Source organism: Argopecten irradians, unplaced genomic scaffold (genome assembly GCF_041381155.1).
Source record: "Argopecten irradians isolate NY unplaced genomic scaffold, Ai_NY scaffold_0491, whole genome shotgun sequence".
Classification (NCBI taxonomy): domain Eukaryota; kingdom Metazoa; phylum Mollusca; class Bivalvia; order Pectinida; family Pectinidae; genus Argopecten; species Argopecten irradians.
The window spans coordinates 27,049-39,905 of record NW_027187958.1 but is presented as its reverse complement, the minus strand read 5'-3'; the positions used below and the strand labels follow the sequence as shown (position 1 = coordinate 39,905).

At 34.4% G+C, this 12,857-nt stretch overlaps 1 long non-coding RNA gene across 1 annotated transcript; it reads right to left on the bottom strand.

Annotated features, from left to right (window-relative positions):
• Positions 1-10,785: 10,785 nt before the first annotated feature.
• On the bottom strand, positions 10,786-12,410 carry LOC138312839 (uncharacterized). Its single transcript, XR_011207063.1, has 3 exons — positions 12,342-12,410; positions 11,489-11,602; positions 10,786-11,098 (listed from the first exon to the last, which is right to left on the bottom strand). It is a non-coding gene; the product is annotated as an uncharacterized lncRNA (long non-coding RNA).
• Positions 12,411-12,857: the final 447 nt, after the last annotated feature.

Below are 12,857 nucleotides of genomic sequence, written 5' to 3'. Positions count from 1 at the left end.
CGTAAGGCACTTGTGTATGGTATTATTCTTTAGTCAGTGAGGCTACATATGCTTGATCATTTTCGTTGACGGGAATGACTTGCCCAAGAGATGTTCCACTTTTTCGTTTCCGCATAAACCAATCACAATGAGGATGATAATCTCGAATATCTCCCCTAGTGTTAGTACAGACATGCCAATCCAAAGTCACAGAAGAAGCTTCTATTGAGTAACCACCTCTAAAAATAATGAAACAAAATAAAACTAATTTTTGCGCAAACGCGAAAAAGACTGCATATTATAATTTATTAGCGGGGATATAAAGTAGCGCAAATCAGTGGTTCAATAACGGAAATACCCTTTTACAAAAGTTCGCTATGTACATGAATTAGAGCTGCAAAGACAGCGCGCAAAGCGCTAAAATAAAGCTACCGCTAATATAAGTACGTTTACAATATGTGGATAAGACGCTGAATAACTAAGACTGAACTTCATTCGTTTTGTTTTATCAATTTAACGCCCTATTCACAGCCAGGGTCATTTAAGGACGTTTCATGCTTTGTGGTTGAGGAAGGCCATCGACCAGCAGTCAGTACCTGCATTGCAACTGCCCCACATGGGATTCAAACTCGTGACCCAGAGGTTTAGGGCTTGTGGTAATATTATCGGGACATCTTAATAGCTTGGCCATCGCAGGCCACTAATCTATCTATCAATTCGCTAGAATATGAACATGCTAGATGCACTGCATTTTCCATTGTGGTAACCAAAAAGACCTTTATTGATGTGATAGCAAAACAGAAAAGGTTTTAGTTAAAGATGCTACACCGCCGACAGAGCATAAACGGTAGTCATCCTTTGAACAATAACTGATGTTTAATTATACATGCACGTGTTTCATTAACGCAAAAAATACAGATTAAATCATTTGTTTTGCTTTCGGTACATGCGCAATGAGTACTTCATTCTATATAGGCCACAGTGCTTTTTTTCGGGACGCAATTGATTATTTTGAACATTTTTAATTGAAAGTAAAATAAGAAGGTCATACTATTCAACTACATGTATGGTAACTTGAGTCATTGAACAAAATTACTTATTCATATACTCTTGTTTTTAGTATGTATAAATTACCATTCTTCGGCGGTTTAGCAACTTTAATATACTGTATGGTGTACTTTTTCACTTTCCTCACAAAAATATCATTAGTCATACTGTTACACAAAAATCAGAGATAACATGGTTAAAATACAAGATTTTCATATGTCAATTCTGATACACTTTTTAAAGTATTTGGATGAATGAAGAGAAATGTTTTAATCCATGAAAAACACGACAAGCATAAGAGTCGTTAAAAATTACTAACTTTCACGCATCGCTCGTGTTTATTCGCTAATTTCGCATACATAAAACATATCCACACTACAACACCATGATCTGTTCGTTTTTGGGCATTTCAAACAATTTCTTAAATTCGTCAGAATAAATGCGATTAGGACAAATGAATGAAAGCCATACAGCCATAAAAACCAAATAGTCACTTAATGTAGCTCCATACTTATGGGGAAAAACATGTCATATTTTTCTTATAGGTCATGTACATTATAAATACGTAAAGAAAAAGTAGAGTTCTCAATTTACTTTTTGAGATATATGAGCTTGAAGTATACTATCAAATTTGCAAATAGAAATAGGGAAAAAAAAACAAAAAATTGTTTTCTGTAATATCAGAATATATGTAGTCTCAATCCTGTTGACATTTTGTCTTGAATCTAACGATAGAACAAAATAAGAAAACGATTGTTATTTTTACAAATGCTAACAAAATTTTATTATTTTTTAGTACTGTTTCTATACGTAAAAATATTGTTTTGGCATATTTTCTCCATTGCACATCAGCTCCTGTTGTTTTGTATTTTATGACTTTCTCCATATTTTGGGTTTTACGGAAAGCTGTATGCGATTGCTTTTGAATTCGGTCCAGACGAGTCCCCTTGTATAACATTTTGCGACGAAGATTACCTCCGGTGTTTGAAAATCCATTCTCCTTTATAACCGGGACCGCAAAAACCTTTGAAATGTCATTTTTCCAATTTAACCGCAACACTTGGCAATATAACACTTACTTGCACGGTTGTTTACAATGAGGACATCTTGAATGTATTGATTTCCGGAAATTCATCTTACATTCTGAAACTACAAGCAAAACGGAGTAATACATATATCAATATTTACACATAGTACAGGGGTGTCTGAACTTTTACTTGTTTTGAAATATATTTGCGGTCAATTATTTTTACGATTTTTTCTCGCCCGCGAAATACACAAAATGTATACGGAAAAGTTGCTTTACAGTACAGTAAACACGGTTATAAGGAATTTCTGGGAACAAACAAACCCACGTCGTTATAAGCATATTTCGTTATATACATATTTGATGCATCCCTAACAGGAAATGGAAAGTACTGCATTATGACCATGGATTCGCTGTGTACGTGTTCGTTATAAATGTGATTTACAGTATTTACCAACATTTTATACTGATCATTGAAAAGGGACGAAATCACCGTATAGCAGGATTGTAACGTGATAAAAAGGCGTGTTATAGTAATTCATGTGTGCGTAAATAAAGGATCTTACATGATGGTTAATTTCATATGAGATTTTATGAAACGAGTCTAAGTTTTTATTTTTGCGAGCCTTGGCGAGCAAAGATTAAAACCTCGAGACGAGTTTCATTAAATTTCATATGAAATGAACCCAAATTTAAGATACGTTTTATAACATAACTATAAAAGGCCGCTGTTTGTCCCGCCGTCCTCGTAATCCTGACGTTACGTCATTTTTCCTGACGTCATTTTACTGTATCTGTCTGACGTCACAATGAATTTCCAGCCAGGTCATATTACACTAGTGACATATGCAAAAATGTTACACGGGCGAAAACACTGGATATCAGGCGGGTTATGTGATAAATAATAATATCAACTATTGTAAATACCTTTGCTCGCCTTACAATCGCCATAACATATACACTCTTGTGCTACCAGTGCAGCCAAACAGACATCGTGACACGCCTGTAATGGAGATGGGGGGGACTAAATTAAATTTTTGTTTGTTTGTTTGTTTGATTAATTAACGTCCTAATCACAACAGCTTAGCAAGGTAATGTATAGGGACGGCCTCGCCCTGTCCCATGTAGGTGGTGTGTTGCGTGTATGTTTGTGCGAGGGTTCGTTGTCTTGGGAGAGGTCTGTGGTATATTTCATGTTGTGTCTTTTTGTATTGTGTAAAATTATTGCTACCCTTTTCTATAGTGCTGTATCACTGATGCATGCCGCCGAAGACAACAAGCCAAACACACCTCAACCGGTCACATTTTACTGCAACAACGTTCTGTGTACCCCAGTCGAGTCCCACCCATACCACGTTTTGATGAGCGCTATGCAAGGAGTAGAAACATAACCACTTTTTATAGACTTTGGTGTTGTACTCGGCCAGGGGACAGAAAACCCAGAGCCTTTCCTCCAACTGGGTGCGTACACGCTACAACTCAATGGCCAAAAAAAGTGAGGCGGTGCCAAGGGAGGCATTAGGAAAGATAAAGTCAGTTAGGAAGAAGAGAAAAGATAAGGTCCTAAATTTAGTCGCCTTTTACGATCATGCAATAGGGGCAGCAGGTACAATTCTAACGCCCTACCTAAATAAAGGAGACGTGTGTATTCAGAAATGCTTCAATTTCCAAACAACTAATCTGATGTCGTGTCAAAAGTAAGCTATGTGTTAGCCACGATACAAAGTTATAAAGTTTTATTTAAATAGAGAAAAATATGCGTTATCGTTAATTAATTGCATTCATAATGAAATAAAAATGTATGTGACAAGTTCGACCTTGAGAAACATGTTGTTCACTTAGCTATAGGATGGAACTGAAAATGAAGTACATCATTGATTATACAGTATCTTAAAAAAAATCCAAACATAATTTAATGGTGAACATATAGTATTAAAATATTAATTCTAAGAATAACATGAACAAACCAGTAGACTTGGATACGCTTCTGAACTATTACATCTCCTGTTATCCTTGCCCGGTTTTGTATTCAGTCTGCAAAAGTACAATAATTGCTCTTTGATGTTCACATTCACGACTATTGGTCAAAATATAACGTTTGTAGTATTCTGTAGTTATTTTATTCAAAGTAACGAATATTGTTTTTCTCTCATACCGTGTTAAACTGGCTGGGTAAATGCATATTTATGCCGCCTCATGATGTATTACATGGCTACCCAAACAATATAACTTTGTGGCGTCTTGGCGTGAACAAAATTACTAATATTCTTGGTAAAAATTTAACATTTTTGTGTCCAAAAACTTGGCAGGCTTTTCTATAAAACCTGCAAATATTAGGGTTTGAATTAAAAAAATATTACGCAATTTTCATCTATGGAGAATTGACTTTCAGACACGATTTATTTCAAAATGGCGGGATATCATACTTTGCGACCCTCGGGTTTAATATCCCTATTCTTCATATCCACATGTGAAAGAGTTTTATAATCATGTAATCACTCCAGAAATGTTTCACGTGGATATATAGTGATAGGTTTTGAAGGATTTCATATTTGTAGCACAGCGTTTGTGTTATTGTCGTGTTATATTAAATCCCTTATAGCTACATACATCTGAATCAGCATCTATTAGTAATGTTGTCATTCTCTAGTACCTGTAGCGCGATGTCACGTGATCTTGTTGTGTACCCGTCTTACCTGTACACGTGAGTATGTAATATCTTTGACGTGATGTGTTGTTTACTGACTGTAATAGTACAGATTGGACATGACGACGTGTCTCGTGCGTCTTTTCCCGCTTTTACTCTTCCTTTCCTATCTGTCGCATTCCTGGCGGTAGGCCGCCGGAGTAGGCACATCTCTCTTCTCAGATTTACCAATTCATAACTACATAATTATGCATCTTTTACTAGGTATCTGCGACACCACATGTATGGTACAATGTAAGTACAGTATTGCGGTCAATATTAAAATAATTTGTATCATTTCAAAGGGCCTTATTATCAATTATTATAAGCGTTTATTTATTATCCCCGTTTACTTGTGATATAAGCGTTAGCTTTGTACTTCTCGATGTATATCGTTTGGTCTGTAGTGCATGCCATTACATCGTGGAAATCCGAATTATTGGCGTTTTATTACATTAACTTCTCCTACAATAAAAGTCAGAACTAAAACCAGTCCGAGTAGTCGTTAGCGAAGAGAATCCTAGCTAATACGAGAAATTACATATTCACTTGGAAATATTACCACATTTTACATATGCAAAGATAATACAAACATCATTTTATTTTTCAATTTTGATTATCATGAAATGAAATATATTTTAAGTAACAGATATACAAGTAAACAATTAACAATTTATAAGGTACACAGTGAAACTGTATTAGTTCATGAATTTCTGATAATTTGATTTTTGAATTATTTTTTTAGTTAAATTGTAAAATATATTTTGTTTTATTTCCGTTGCCATTGACAAGCCAATATGAACATCGAATCCTGCAGACAATTTGACGCCGTCGGTGCTCTCGTCTAACCCGTCATATTTCACGTATGTGCCATACATTCTTGTATTGATACCAATCGCTTCCGCAATAAATGGTATTAATTCTGCATGGTTCAGATATATCATCAATCAATCATAAAATGGTAGTTTTTGCCAATTAAAGTTCTTGTTGTCATAGTAACCATCCCAAATATGCATGAATTAAGCGAATTTGAAAATATGACCATTTCATGAAATATTCCTGGTATTTCTACAAGACACAAAAAGGCGCAATCACGAACAGATTAATTATTTACTTTGAAAATCCAGGCACTTTGAGATGCATATTTAGGAAAAATATGACGTTTGATCATGGCATGTGTTTCTATGATTTATAAAAGAAAAAAAATGATAAAAATAGGTCCAGAAAGATCAACGTTTCAAATTTAGTTTATTTATGCATATTTAGTATGGTTACCAAGGCACTTACACAACTAACATACTAACTGAATCAGGATGTATTTGATATTTAAAATTCAACAATTTAATCACTAAATAACATTTTTGAAAATTTGACGGATTGGGAGGAAGAGGAGGGGGGCAAAGAGTCCACACCACACTTATAGTCCTCCAGACATTTCCCAAAACCATTGCTTTACATAAGGCTTCAATATATATATATTCAGCTCGAAGTATGTTCCTGGTTACGTCTGGGGATTCTTTAGTACAACTGTAACTAATTTTCAAATACTGTGTTTAGCATAAGAGGATATGGATTAGCCACCGATTATTAGACATTTTATAACTACCTTTCTCAGGTCCGGCTGTTTGGACTAAGGCATTATCAAATCGAAGATCAAAACAGGCGCCATATACGCTTATCTGGTGTGGTGTCAAAATGTATACTGGAAACAAACCACAGGCATCTAATTTCAGTATTTCATAAATGGTTCACAATAACTTCTTTGTTTTGTTTGTTTGTTTGATGAATTAACGTCCTATTAACAGCTATGGTCATGTAAGGACGGCCTCCCATGTATGCGGTGTGTTGCGTGTGTGTTGTGCTTGTTTTGGGAGACTGCGGTATATTCATGTTGTGTCTTCTTGTATAGTGGAAACTATTGCCCTTTTTATAGTGCTATATCACTGAAGCATGCCGCCGAAGACACCAAGCAACACACCACACCCGGTCACATTATGATGACAACGGCGAACCAGTCGTCCCACTCCCTCTTTGCTGAGCGCTAAGCAGGAGCAGAAACTACCACTTTTATAGACTTTAGTGTGTCTCGGCCAGGGGACAAACCCAGAGCCTTCCTCACAGGGGGAACGCTCAACTCAAGGCCAAACGCGAGGCAGTACCAAGGGAGGCATTAGGAAACATAGATTCAGTTAGGTAGAAGAGAAAGGATAAGATCCTAAATTTTGTCGCCTTTTACGATCATGCAATAGGGGCAGCAGATACAATTCTAACGCCCTACCTGCAGGGCAGGATTAGTCAAAAGAGAGTGAACATATCAAAACTTACATTTTCACTCCAATGAAACATCTATTTCACCATAAAACTTTACATTTCACTGCTAAAAAATTAATTATTACAATCAAAAGCCTTTCAAACATACTAGAACTTTTAACAGAGTAGTAAATTATGGGCATAGGATATAACACTTTATTAAAGCTTATTTACGACGCAATACATTGTCGAAAAAATATAGAAAAGGCAAGTCCTTTCTTGTCATTTCAATGCTGCCCAAAGTTACAAAACACCACAAAAGTCTCTGTATAACATACTTGGAATCTGCTATCCAACCACACCCATGCATGGAGGTGTAGCCAGCAAATGCGTTTAATGCCTCCTTCACCACCATGTTCAGAAATATATATCTCCCTAATAATACGATGAGCAATCAGTCAGATGCAAGCTCTGGATTTAATTATGAAATATAAGATATTAAATGTTGTCTCTATAGGAACATCAAAAAGCGTCTAATTATTTTAAATGTTATAACACTACTGTCAGTTATTGCTATTAAAATTTCATTAAAATGGCATTAAAACCCTATTACTTTCCATAAAACAATCAATTCCTACCATTAATTCATGTTTCCTTTTTTCTGAAGGAAATAATTAATGCACATTAATATATTTAATCAGCCATTATTTTTCAAAATATCCATTAATAAGAAGTTATTTTCATCAATGTTATGGGCATTATTTTTTAATGTGCATTATTTTTTGTTATAGCTGTTATTAATTCCCATTAAACAAAGAAAATAATGGCAATTATTTACGATTTCAAGTATTCATTGCCATTATTCTCATAAGTTCAGTTTTAATAGCCATTACTTATATCATTTTGTTATCAGAGGATCGTTAATGGCCATTAATTCCAAATGTTGACTTTTTGATTTGTGCTAATTTATTAATGGGCATTATATTGAGAGTAAATCCATCAGCTGAGTTACTTGATAAAGATTGATTGCCATTATTTATTAGTAATAACTTAATGACAAAGATCTTTATACAATGTAAATTTGAAATGTAAACACAGAATAAATCATATTTTTTCAATCTCCATGTCTTTATCTTATTTGTTTCATATCTGTATACATGTATTATAAAACTTAATTGCAGTTCTAAGGTAGCTGGGTACATAGATATATGTTTGTACACTTACAGTGCATAGGAATGGGATTTATTATTAACTTAATTTGTTCATAATTACATGGAATTGAACCTGATGTGATAATTATAATCCTACTACATCCAGCTTCTTATATAAAACATGCAGCTACAATTCATTCTATCGAATACATGTACCAATACAAAAAAAAAAAAAAAAAAACATGCAATCATTTGTTTGAGAGCATTAAGCCTCAAAATCACTTTAAACATGTTAAATGTCCATCAAATTATAATTAATTGACTTTGCATAAATGTTCATATGAATGGTTTCTTGTTAGAATTCAAAAACCACAGTGCTCCATTTTCCTCTGCAGTAACCAGTGGGAGTGACAAATCCTTGAGATCAAAGATGACCTTTTTATCTTTATTACCAACTGTATTACAGAACCACAATCCACTTTCCATGTCATATTCTGGTGTGTAATTCTGAATAACTGCAAAGACAATCTCCTTTCTTGTTGACAGATTTTCTTTGTGTGAAATAAAGTACAAAATTTTACCAAAACACAGAAACTTTCCAGACTCTATCTTCTGTTCTCTCTTTCCTCTCTCAACTTCAAAACAGATATAAGCAGAATTTGTCTTTGCTCCAGTACGCTGATTTGTTGTGCTAGTATACGTAACTTTACGTCCAGTAGGGATGTGAGTGACAGTCATTTGACCTTTTTTCCTAATGTCACAGTTTTTCTCATTGTTTGAACACTTGTCACAAACTCTGCTGATAACCTTTAATTCCTTCTTATTGGGTCGATATCCATTAAGAGTGGAAGAATCATTCTCATTCACACAAATATCTTCTTCTTCATTGTCATAGTACATGTATGTCATATCACGAACTATGTTTTCAGAAAATCCTTCCGGCATTTTCCCCGAGCTGATCATAAACTGACACCAGTCGAAAATAATATAAGTTTCAACTGCTGTCGATTCAGGGTGACGCATATTTAGAGTTCTTTTGCAGAGCCACGAGTTAAATCTTTCGTAACAAAACATCCATGTGCTGTACACTGGACCAAACTTCCTGATACTTTGAACAACATGATGTAATATGTGTGTTGTTATGTTTTGAATAGAAAGGGGGAAGTCTCTCTCCAATAATGCAAGAGCGTGGTTCACTTTTTCCTCCAATGAAGACAAATGATCAATACACTGATGCTCCATGCACAACAATGATATGACATCAAGCAAGTAAAAAAGTGACTGACGACAATCAGCTGACAAAAATCCACGTAGGCAAAAACTTCAATATGCCCTGGCAAGCTAACTGCTTCCAATCGTGTGACTTTAAAGAGCTATTCTTGGTAATAAATGGAGAAGGTTTTACTCCAAATCCTAATGGAGTTCTTATGCTACAAGCCCTTGCATCAGCCTCTTTCATTTCTGTTTCTGTAAGTACACATTTGAAGACCTTTTGCACATGTTTACTTTTTCCCTTTACATCGTTAAGTCTCTTTGTGGGCTGCTGATCCACTATTGTCCTTCCAGCACTAACTTCTGCCTTTTCAATCTTCTCAATATCTAATCCTTTATTTGTTAATAATTTAACAATGTTCTGAATAATATCCTTCACTGTGTGGCAAGCATCTGGTTGTGTTTCTTCAATTCGATTATGACCGGGAAGTCTTGCCAGAGCGTATTGTTGTTTACATCCAGTAGCGCAAGCAATAAATGTTTTGTTCACTTTACTCTTGCTGTTTTCGTATGCAGTTCGTGACGATTCTTCCAAAATAACATCTTTATCTACTGGTTTGCTTCTCTTTATTTGATATCCATAATTCTCATCATCTGTCTTGATCAAAGGATCGTCTGATGAAAGGTAGAGAAAATTAGATGGATAAATTGTTTTGTTCAAATTGCCATTGTACTCACCACGAACATGGCACCAGTGACATGCAGATAACCCACCACTTCCTTGTAAGTTAAACACTTTGGATAGCCCAGGGTAGTCCATAACATAGAATAGCAGTTTAATCTTAATCTGTACAGGTGCATCTAAATATGAGTCGACCAAAGTACACTCTGTGAGTTCAAGCATTTCATCAACCATGATATTTATGTAAGGATCCAACTTTCCTGCCTCACTGCGCCCACTTCCTGGTATGATCCCTACCAGCATTATATTTTCAAAAGAATTTCGAATTTCCCTCGGTAGGTTGAGCAGTGTTAACATCATTGGCGTCATGGAATATTGAACACCAACATTGTGAAAAGGGTTGACGCCATCTACTTCGAAGGCAAGTGATATGCCATTCATGGAGCCATTGAAATACCCATCAGCTGAATAATGTTGTTTCCATGAAGGAGAATCATGAAGATCCCACATATCTGACTCTATACTTTCTTGTCTTCTAGAGTGGTCATGAAGCAACTTTGCCAAGTTTCTTTCTCCAAAATACCTTGCAAGACGTGGACCAATAGGTAGATAAATGAATCTCTTCTTTTCTCGAGAACCACAAAATTGACACTGATCACTTTTGTTCTCATTTTTGAAAATCTTGCAATCATTGACACAAGAAAAATACACCTGCTTTTGGAGTACATAGGACTGAATCATTTTCCTTGCTTCCTTGTATGTTGTAGGAATAGGATGAAGTTGCCTTTGATTCAAATGTGAATTTAGAAAACAATTTAATTTTAAATTATTTGTAAACATCTCTTTGCTCATCGATGGATGTGAAGAAAACAGGTGAAATTGCATTGCCAACCATTGTAGAACAGTAATAGAACTAAAGTCTCCATACATTTTTTTCAACTGCAATTCCATTTGAATATAGCTCTTTGTTGTACAGCCTTGCTTGACACTGTGCATTTAATTCTTCATCTGAGGAATCTTGGCCTTCAATATCAGACGATTCTTCTTCTGACTCTATTTGCAAGCTAGAAATAAATAAATAAATAAAATATAGATGACATTTCTAAAATACTCAAATTTCTCAAACACCTGTTTAATCTTTAATATTTTGTTTGTCCTGACTAATCTTTCTCAACTTTATATTCAAGTAATTCCTATAGCTCAAAGCATTATTATACCAAGGTTCAATTAAGTTCCTTATGTTAAATCTCTCATATTTCTATGTAGGAATGAATTCACAGGTTTAGAAGTTGTCAGGACAAGTTTCGAGGCACAAAAATGCACAGATTCCTGTAAACCTCTTACCGTATCCCATCTTATTCAGTTGTGAATCTGGCTACAATATCAATGACAGTAAATCTTCATACTAGGATAAGATATAACATAATACTGTACAATACTTAAAACTCTTTTACCTTTCATCATCTTGAACATGTACAGTACTTGTTGACTCAAAATCCACACATTCATCATGATCATTGTCTCCACTTTCATGGACAGGCAACTCCAGATTTGGCCTGGCATGCATACTGAAAAAAAAGTTTATGAATACAAAATTGTTACAATTTGATTTTGATCATGTCTTGCTAAAATTATCAATGAATTTTAAGTCTTTGCAATAGCAGGGCTCTCTCATACTTTTGTGTGAATAGGGCCCGGGCCTTCTGAATTGTGGAAATTAGCACAGTATCCACCAAATTTATGAAAAAACTACCAAAACACTTTCTTTCTGTGCCAAATAATTTATATTTGTTTTGTAAACATTGTTTTTTTTTTTTTAATTTCTCATGACATAGTTCAGTTTTTTATGTCTTGTTTTTGCCAATTGTGATGCATTTATTTTGATTTTTTCCACACCAGGGAATTGTGAAAATCAGCTCGAGTGATTGTGAAAAAACACACTATTTTTCATTGTGAATGGCCCCAAATACAGCCCAGCGAGAGCCCTGAATAGTGATGTAACAGCATTACTAGGTTGTCTACTTTGATAGAAAACAAAACCAGTCTGAAGTATTCCAATACATTCATCTAAAAGATGATAATCTTATGATTATGAATACATATCGCTTGTGTGAGCAATATGAATCATATCACAGGTTTGTTGACAATACACAATTCAAGTCTACTTCAAAATATTTATTATGCATTGCAGCATTGGCCATGCATTATATATCGTTAAAGTGATGAATCTATCTCAAAGCATGTAAAGATGCAGCATCAAGATTAAATCAGAAACTTATATTTTTACAAATTCTTCCTCAATTATACCTCTGTACATGTATGCTTTCTTCCACTCTCTGCTGTTCCTGAGGTATACGTGTCAAGTCTGAATCTTTTTTCCATAAGACTGAAAATTGATAAATAATCATTTGGTTATTAATATTGTATTAATTGATCTTATATTAAGTATGCCTATTTTTTACCTGAATAAATATTATTATTATTATTAATTTGATCGTTTCAAATTTAATAGTAAACATTCTTGAACTTTGTTATTCCTCGAATCATTTTAGTCTTGATTTGAATTGCTGAGTGTTAATCAATACTTTAATGTATTTTACCCTACATATACACTACCCGAAGTGAAATATAATATATATATATGACACCTTTTTTGTATGTCATAGATAGAAAACAATTATTCTAAAGTAGAAATTATGATTGTTTCTATAAATAAATAAATATAAACATTCAATCTGATTTCAAGCTATTATTTAATCATTGCACAGGGGTTTGTATTGAATAACAAATGAAGATAACAATCGAATCGAGACATATATCAAA